Here is a 9,678-nt window from a genome sequence, read left to right as displayed (position 1 = left end):
AGGCCTCCCTTGTTCGATGGAAGGTCCCATAAAGTTCACGTCACAGCAACATTTTTGTTAAGTGAATCCTATTACACTGTTCAATTCCATTATAAATGTCAGAGATTCAGTCTACGGGAAAAGCAGCTGGCCCTGCATAAAATGAAATCACAGGTCAGAATGTGGAAAATGTCCTCAAAACCCTTATTTAAAGGAACAAATCATATCTGGCAGGAAAATGTTGCCATTTAAGATATGGTTAAAAGCACCCTCCACTCAAATAATAATAACATAAGAAGTAAAAATACAGGTGTGGGAAGTTTTGGCAACCTCGTCTTATGCTTCATCCTGGTTCATACACCTCAGGTGATGTTAAGAAAGCAATTCCTAACAACTGGAACATAGCCTTATCTGGGTCCTTACATTCGGGAATCGAAGAGAATAGGGTCAAGTGCAATGCCCAAAGTGTGCATTTCTTGCTCCACTGGGGAGTTTGGTCCACTGTTTGAAGAAACATATTCAGCAAATGGCTTTGTGGCATCGATTGGGCAATGGTCATGCATTTTACGACTCTTCTAGTCCTAACCTGGCTTCGTGTAGCTGATAGCAATTTTATGAGTTAGGGCTGTTGGTAGATCAATTGGTGTTTTTTGAGTTTAAAAAAATTTTGAACACTCACTAGATGGACTATTCATTCACCCATCCATTTAGTCATTAATACAGACATCAGACCCGAGTTTGCTGCCCTCAAGATGCCCGAAGTGCCCGGAGAAGATTTTCGTGTCCCTACAATGTTAAGCACAGAATGTGCGGTCTGCTGTTTAACCACCGATCCTTGAAATATAGGAATTTTTTTGAAAATATTTTATTTATTTATTTGAGAGGGAAAGAGAGCACAAAGAGAAGGAGCAGCAGCAGGAGAGGGAGAAGCAGACTCCCTGCTGGGCGGAGAGCCCGATGTGGAGCACGATCCCAGGAAGGACCCTGAGACCATGACCTGAGCCAAAGGCAGGCTCTTAAAGACTGAGCCACCCAGGTGCCCAAAATACAGGAATTTTATCCCTACTTGAAAAATGTGCAAATGGAGGGTCAGAGGAGAGATGAAGTTTGCCCAAAATTATACTGGTATTAAGCAACAGAGTTAAGACTTAGACTCCAGGATCTCTGATGCAGAACCTCATACAACTTCCAGTTACAACACTGCCCCAACTCTTAGCAGTTATTTATTTATTTATTTTGAATGCTTTCACAACTTTATTTCTCTTGGTAGACTCAAGATATAGGCATTCAGTCCATAATAGGGGTAAGTAAACCACCTGCCCATGTTTCATAGAAGCTGAAGGCACAACCGAGGATACAGTAGCATCTGGCCCAGCACCTAACATCACTGAGAGGGCTCAGGGGAAGTTCACCATCGTGTTGATGATCCTGGATTTTACTTGGGAAAGAATAAGTCCAGGGGATTCAGAAAATGAAGTCATGTGAAGACTGGTCGGATCTTGGTCATCACTCTCAATGGTCAGTTGTGGGTCATATTCTTGGATTTCTTTTTGCAGCTTCCGATTCAAGGATCAGATTCATCTATCTCAACCTGAGTGTCCGGAGGGAGGAACGCTGAAGTTTCAAGGTATCACACAGCATCTTTACTCCACTATACCGCAAGGAATTCTGGCCCAGGTCTGATTCTAAGAATCAGAATATAACGATAAAATGGGATTCCTAAATTTCATAACCTAAAAGGTATGTGTTCCCAGCATGAATATCTGTTTAATACATGAATTCATTAAGTCTAGAAGACTGGGAGGCAACGATTCTTAAAAAAAAAAAAAAAAAAAAAAAAAAAAAAAAAAAAAAAAAAAGGATGAATACCTGTACTATTTAAAATACATCTCCAGCAGTTAGTAACTCCTCGACAATATATTTACTGATAGCTGGAGACCTTGCTGACATTAGTTTTATGGGAAAAAAAAAATCTACCACCAGGGGACCCATCATGTTGCTGCCATCTGCACAAATTTGTAGAGGAAAGGGAAGATGGGAGGGCGATAGCCAGCCTGAAATCTTTCCTGGTGGCCAGTCTCAATGCAGGTGAGGTGGGGGCTGGGAATGTGATGCTCCAAGGTTTGTTTCTTCCTCTTTTTTATTCTGGACCAATACTTGTCCCCACAAATTAGAAGAAAGAGAAGAGAAATATTTAGCAGGCAGAGAGGAAGAGAAGGAAGAAAAGCAAAAGGGTTGTAAGTAAAAACCAGGGTGGAAAAACTTCTAGAAAAGTGTTTTCCATGCACTCAGAAGTCAGGGGATGACATGAACCCTCCTAAATGCCTAGGACACTATTTCATCTTTCTTCAGTGAGTTTTGGAGTCCTGAGCAGGGGGACATTTCTTCTCTAACATGAGTAACATACACAAAAGTACACGAAGTACAGAGAAACTCCAGTGAATCAACCTGCTGCATTCAAGATGGCCTCTGGGGCAGTTGGAGTCAGGAGTATTGAGAGGTGGTTTTACAGTGTCCTAACATCAACTGTTTTTTGTGTGTTTTTATATTTTTAATCGAAATGTATTTGACATATAACCTGTGAATTTTACGTGTACAGCATGTTAATCTGATACGTTCGCATACTATGGTTGCCATCGTAGGGGTAACTAGCACCACTATCATTGTTCTTTCTTTTTAGTTGTTGACAAATTAAGTCCTCGGCTCCTAGCAAGTTCGATGCTTATAGTACAATATTGTTGTGTGTATTCTTATACTGTGCTTTAGAGCTCTAGGGCTTATTTACTACTGGTTGTAAGTGTGTACCCTTAGATAACATCTGTCTCGCTCTATCGCCTCCGTCTCCTGGAGGAGTGGGATAGATTTACTGTCTGTTTTCATGAGTTTAGGTTTTTCAGATTCCACGTGTAAGTGACATCTAATGGTACTTGTCTTTCTCTGTGTGACTGACATCAACCACTCCAAGTCTCTGGTCGGGCCTAGCCTCTGGTCTCTAGAGCGTTTACAGGGACCCAGGTAAATTGCTCTCTTTTGTAACCCCATCACGCCTCCTCACTCGTTCTGACATGTAATGTCATTTGACCTCTGTCATAACGAGGAAAGGCAAAGTGAGCCAAGTGGAGAATCTGTGAGACGTCTTATAAGTAAACTTAGTAAACATGCAGCAAACGATTAGAGGCAATTTCCAGAAATATATCGCATATTAAGATGCTGAGTATCACTGAAGGAGAATGAATCTACTAGTTGGCTTTAGCCTGGGGGGCGGTGGGGGTCCTCTGAGGTAATCTATGGAGATAGTTACTGGTTGGGTATGAGGCTTGTGAGTACAGGGCTCTGACGTATGGTGGGGAGGCAAGGAGACTGAAGACCAGTCTAATAATATGCCTCAAAGTGGTAGGTAATCATCACGAAGATGTTGTTTTTCTGTTTCAGTCCAATTCGGGCAGTTGTCTATTTTAAGGGTCAGGAGAGGTGCGAGCAAAATTCTAGGCATCAGTGGCGAGGCGAGTGTCCGTTCCTCCTCTACGGTTTCCTCTCTTCTTAACCTTTATTTCCCCAGTTTTCTGGAGATATTCTTGACATGGACACGATAAGTTTAAGGTGGGCAGCATATGCTGTGATCTACATATGTGGTGAAGTGATTACCACGATAAGTCAACATCCATCATCTCATACAGATACAAAAAAGAAAAGTAGAACAAGAAGAAGGGTTTTTCCCTTGTGCTGAGAACTTTTAGGAATCTACTCTCTTAACATTCCTACATACCACGCGGCAGTGCGAACTATAGTTATCAGGTTATACATTACATCCCTGGTACTTATTTATCTTGTAACTGGAGGTTTATACCTTTTGACTGCCGTCTTCTGAATCATGATTTTGTGCCAGAATGAATACTGGATACAGATAAGCACGAGGAGGGAACCAGGGAGCCCTGTGAAACACTATGTGGGATAACTCTGGGAAAATGTTCTGTAGAGCAAAGAACATTTATCACCGAGACAGGGATGGCCGCTGCTCACTGAAATGGCACATTCCTCTCTTCTTCCTGAGCACACAGACGCAGACAGCCATGTTTTCCGGCCTCCCGTGTAGCTAGATTCACCGTGGGACAGAGCCCTAGGCCATGCCCAGGTGTGGTCTGTAGACATCTCACGCACATGCTTCGCCAAGCTCTCCTGGATGACGAGGATGAGAAAGACCACAGAGGCTTTGGAGAAATTGTGTTGAAAAGGACAGAGCCTTAGTCATCCTGGGTTAGTGAACCACCACCCGGCTCCTCAGATAGGGGGAAATCGCCCTCATGAACAAAGAACACCTGCCTTGTCTTTTATGTGAGCAAGAAATAGTCTTCTAGTGCATTTCCCTTGCTCTACATTTAGGGTTCCATTTGTTTCAGTAGCTGTGTCCCTACTTGTCTGTAAAGACCGTTTCTTGAGAGAATATATGTGTAATACGTAATTACACTCTATAATTGCAAAGCAAACAAATAAACTGTTAAAAGTCCCTTCTCTGTGGGTCTCTAACATTTCTTTCCTGTGTTTGGACTTGTTGGGAAGGAGGTCCTGAGAAAGAGGAGAGGGACGGGTGCACACACTCTTCCAGGTTCCCGTCATGCCCCAATTCCATGATCCCATGACAGTCGGGGCCATAGCATAAATTGTTTAGATTTCTAAAATGGATCTGGAAAATGTATGCCTTTCCTGTTGGGGAAATTCTCTTGATTTATGATCGCCATGTTTATATGTACTAAATCATACTGAAGTATATTAAATATTTTGTTTTTCAATTTTGGTTGAGCAGTATGCTGGTCATCCAAATTAATGACTATTCATGTGTGGCATAAATTCCAAGAGGCATTTACAGTGGGTGTGCCTTATTGAATGGCAGAGGCAGATTGATGGCCTCTGTATCCCACGTGAGTGTCAGGCAGTCCAGCAACTGCTCAGTGCACTCACTCTACGACCATAAACTTGAGTTGTTATGATTGTTGGTAACAGTTGTACTTTAAGCCATGAGGAAGAGTTATTTTAAAATGATGATCCATGTTGTTCCCTAATCACTATTTTTAAAGGCCTCGATGCTCCTACGATGTCATTGTTAGAGCCAACGCATGCCCAGGTAACTGATGGAAATGCTTTGATGCCACATTAATATCTATCTGCATAACTCTCAGAATAAATTCATTTATTATTTGACCATCTTTGCCATCACCTAGTCAAAAATAACTGTTTACTTTTCTTTTTGAAGAATGTTATTCTAAGGTTGCCGTTGTATTGTTCTCACACAATTGAGAGGTCTTCTGCAGTCACTTATCAATTAAAATATTCTTTATCAGTTAGTGGACTTACTTTACCTTCAGGACAATGTCAGGAACCAGAGGTGTGGGGAAGAGGCTAGAGATATGTAGCATGGTATCTGTAGTCTTAGGAGAAACACAGTCAACATAATAAGGAACATTTACAAAGAGAGGCAGAATTTTATATTAGATTCACCCAAGAGGGTGGCAGAATTTTATATTAGATTCAATCCAAGAGGACCTGGATTTGAATCATGTCCCCAGTGCTTTCTGGCTGTATCACACTGGACAAATCATTTGACCCATGGGGACTCAGTTTTCCCATCAGCAACACAATCATGATACTACCCACCTCCCAACAGATTAAGTAGCAGAGCACCTCACACAGTTCTAACGCAGGTACTGGGAACGCCAGTTATTAGCCAGTTAAGCCAGCAGTGGGTGAGGGCTTCTCACAGACAAGGAAAGGCTTAAGAAGCAGGAAATTATCAAGGAGACATCATAAGAGGCAAGAGATGGGAACTCTACACCTGCAATGTAGATGAGGGCCAACCAGTCTAAATATGTGAGCTTAAGAAAGCAGAAGTGTGGCATGTCAACATGGGCCTGGAGTATGTTCTTTGTCTGACGGAGGCATCTGATACATCAGCTGTGGCCCTAGGACAAGAAAGATGTTCAGCTCACCTCTGGACTAGGAAGATGCTCATGAATCTGCCACTGATGGCTAGTTCTTGAGAATGGAGTTTCACTTAGAAGACGGCCAGATTTGACAAAGCACTTACTTACACCTCATTTACCTATTTCTTCCTTGTATATAATCCCCTCCCATGGTCTGTAAGCTCCATGAGAACAATGACATAATGGTTTTCCACTGATAAATTTATAACTGATAAATCCCTAGTGCTAAAGAATGGAAAAGTATAGGCATCTGATACACACTTTGAATGAATGAATTAAACAAATAATTGAGTATCCACTGTGGACAAATCATAGTGTTTGGCCCTGAGGCACCTACAAAACATGATTACGACAGGTCCCTGCCATTGAGAGATGGGCTCCGTTGGGTCTAAGCCAATTATGCAATGTTTCACTTGTAATTGGTTTAGAGATGGGCTGAATTAAAGCAATATCGGCTAGTGAAACAAATGAATCAGTCTTCCACAACATGTTGAGCAAGAAAATTCTGGGTTCTTAAGGAAAACCTAACCCTTCCCCCACCCCTGCCATTTCTGTCTCTCTCTCTTTCTCTCTCTCTTTCTCTTTCTCTCTCTCTCTCATTCCACTCCTCTACACTGTCTCAGCCCTTCCTACCCACAGTTATCTTGAGACCACAAGACAAAACTATGGGAAGCAAGGAGGAGCTGAGAGAAGGGGAGAGAGATGAAAGGCATCTCACTTGATGACCAACCCATTTTTGGACACCCAGTATCATGGGCCCTTGAGAGTTCCTATTTAAGCCACTGGAAGCTGGTTTTTGTTACTTCAGCCAAAGCATCACACTTGATACCAAAGACTGTTAAAACTCCCTTCTGGAGAGTTGAATAAAAAATATATGTGATCATCAAGAACCTGCCAAATAGTCTTTCATAATCTTTCAAAATACTTTGCACCAAGAGGCAGTATCCGATGCTTACTTAGATAAAGACAGTGGCAAAGCCCAGACTGATCGAAGTAAGAGTAGAACCTGCATCTTCCTACTTCCGCCAAGAAGCAAAGAGGAAACTAACACGAACAGATATTGGAAAGGGAGGGGAATAGGAGTACCCTGCATCCCTGGGGGCTCTCAGTAAGTGATGTGCAGGTGGTAGTACTGGTGTTTTCATCCAAGCTCAGTGCTCAGTTCTGTCTTTAAGAAGTGCTAGGATGTGTGAAATAGGCCAAGCCAACCTGATCATTCAACAGTATAATCTTGTTTTTTCGGGCCTGTTGGCCATTCTGCAACTCTGTCCATGCACAGGTAGAAAAGGGCACAGCAAGGAGATGAGACTCAAATGAATCACTTGCAGTTCTAGTGATTGTCCTGGCTCAAAGGTGTGTAGAAGTATTAAAGTGTTGGCTACTGGGAATTATTTAAAGATTAAAGACTATATATACCTCACCCATCTTCCATACTCATCTCAGTACTTTCTAGACCCTTGCCTGCTTAGTTTCTCATTGTATTTATTGTCTTGACATATTATATCCTGGAGTGACTTAACCATTGCTATCTGTATCCCTCACCACACTGTAGACTCCACCAGGACAGGGATTGTTGGTATCTAGTTCACTGCTGATTGCCGGCATCTAGAAGAGTTTCTGATATAGAGTCATTAAATAATCAAGGAAACTTTTTTTTTTCATTCATAAAGCATTTTATTTATTTATTTTTTCATAAAGCATTTTATAAACTCCGTTTGTAATTACAAATCCAAGCTTGAAAAGACATCTTCTCTGGTGTCTTGTTTTAGTTTAATAAACAATTTTTAAACATAAAGGTACCTCCTTTAAAATGTGGATCCACTCAAAACATATTTAACTCAGGAAAAGAATATATTAAGGAAAATGTAGATTCTCTCAATTAGGGAACGAGGAGAGAGTTTAGAGACTTTCAGAGCGCTGACTTATTTACATAGCTGAAAATTATAAAGATGTATTGTTTTCATATGCGCTGTTAAATATAGATGAACCATCCTATATTGAAATGAAGATCACATATACATTAATTTTGAAAAGTGCCTCAATAAAAAAAAAAAAAAAAAGGTCAGTGTTTTCTAACTTTTCCCTGGAAGAAATGAGAGACAGAAATACTAAGTTAAAACATGGTAGGTGGAAAGTTTACACTAATTTTCACTCTGCTCTCCAGATGGTTCTTTCTTTGCCTGGGAGGGTTGGGTTCTCTACCCTGGGCTGCAGCAAATTCCTGGGGCCCTCATCCTTCCTACTCCCCTTACCCCTTCTGCCCTCCGCTCCCACTATTTGAGAAGATGTCGTGGTCCAGTGATCTGCAGACAGTTAACAAGTGCTGAACAGTGTGCAATCCATATGACCCCGTCAGTCCATTAGTTCCCCTAGACTTAAGTATCCAGTTTCTTTCAAATAAGTGCCATCCACTCCTTGTTTGAGGGGATGTCATGAGCAAAACTCACTACTACATGGCTCAGAATCAAAGGGGGGCTTGTTAAATAGTTCTTTGGAGGGCTTCTCGGCTCTAGGTGGCTGGAGTGCCATATTTCCTTCACAGAAGCAGGTAGTCAACCAGGGTGTTTATTCACTGAAGGTCAGGCTTTTGTATTATGAAACTTCTAGCAGATGTGATAAGCAGTAAATTGCAAATCTATCACTTTTTTTTTTTTTTTTGCCCCAGAAAGTGCGTGTGTATGAAATCAGCAGAATACTTGCCTCTCTGTGATTTATGGCCCACTTTTGACCACCTCTTATCAGGTTCCCACAAGCCCTTTTCTGATGCAGCTCATGTCTGAATGACAATAGACAAACCAGTGCCATTATGCACCAAAATCTCTCTCTGCATTCTAGACACCAAGATTACATCTAGGGTATTGATTTATTGCTGCCTTTCCCCCCCACAGGGACCAGTTTGTTCAGCCTGAACAAGATCGACTATTATTAAACAGAGCCAACAACTCTATGTGAACTTGGTAAAGAAATAATCACTTGCTCCTACCTCTCTAACAACCTGGGCATATAAGGAAATGCTTGGGTTTAAATATTTTGACTGTTTATTTGTCTCTGCTTGTCTCTTTTTTTAAGTATGCAAAATAAGATAAAACAGGCCTTTGGAAGAAGGGGACCTTTGTAGTTTCTCAGTTGTTGAAACACAATGTGCTTCTTTTTATGAACCACACTGAAATGATTACAAATCTCTGCTTTGGTGTGTATTTCTGAAACACCTACTGTATCTGTAGCAATGAGGTTTTATGACAGCTTTAACAGTTTCTGCAAAATTTATATGTTCTACCAGTAGATCATTTTGGGGAGCGATATAAATTTTACAGCACATCAGAGTTTTATATCACCTACAAACGCCTGATGTAGGATTCACATTAAGCAGGCCTCACATCCACCCACAGTTTTCTATTCTTCAGGGTATTTATGTTTGCCAGGCAAAAGGGCCCTTCAACACTTTTCTCTTTACAAATGATCATTCCTCCTCCCTCGTTACCTTTCAGTTAACATCATTCGGTCTGACTATTTGTCTATGGGAGATTCACTCCTGCTCTCATCAATTTACATAGTAGACAATCTCTGCACTGTCTCTGCTAAGTCCCGTGTGTGTATGGGCGGGGGCAGTGGGGGTGTAGCTGGAGTTCCTGGAGCCCCTGAAGACCCGAGTGAGCTAAATGAAAACTAGAGAAGGAAATCTTTTTATATAGGCCTTTTATTTCTTCGAGCCCCCTGTTGGTTC

At 41.5% G+C, this 9,678-nt stretch overlaps 1 long non-coding RNA gene across 1 annotated transcript in view; it reads left to right on the top strand.

The window, feature by feature from the left end:
- The first annotated feature begins 1,546 nt into the window (after positions 1-1,546).
- LOC144323113 (uncharacterized) overlaps positions 1,547-9,678 on the top strand; it is a 31,418-nt gene continuing 23,286 nt past the window's right edge. Inside the window, exon 1 of the long non-coding RNA XR_013388649.1 lies at positions 1,547-1,719. This is a non-coding gene — a long non-coding RNA (uncharacterized LOC144323113). The remainder of the gene's footprint in view (positions 1,720-9,678) is intronic.

Source organism: Canis aureus, chromosome 11 (assembly GCF_053574225.1).
Source record: "Canis aureus isolate CA01 chromosome 11, VMU_Caureus_v.1.0, whole genome shotgun sequence".
In the NCBI taxonomy this organism is placed as follows: domain Eukaryota; kingdom Metazoa; phylum Chordata; class Mammalia; order Carnivora; family Canidae; genus Canis; species Canis aureus.
The sequence above is the reverse complement of the archived record's forward strand: the minus strand, read 5'-3'. Positions and strand labels throughout refer to the sequence as shown.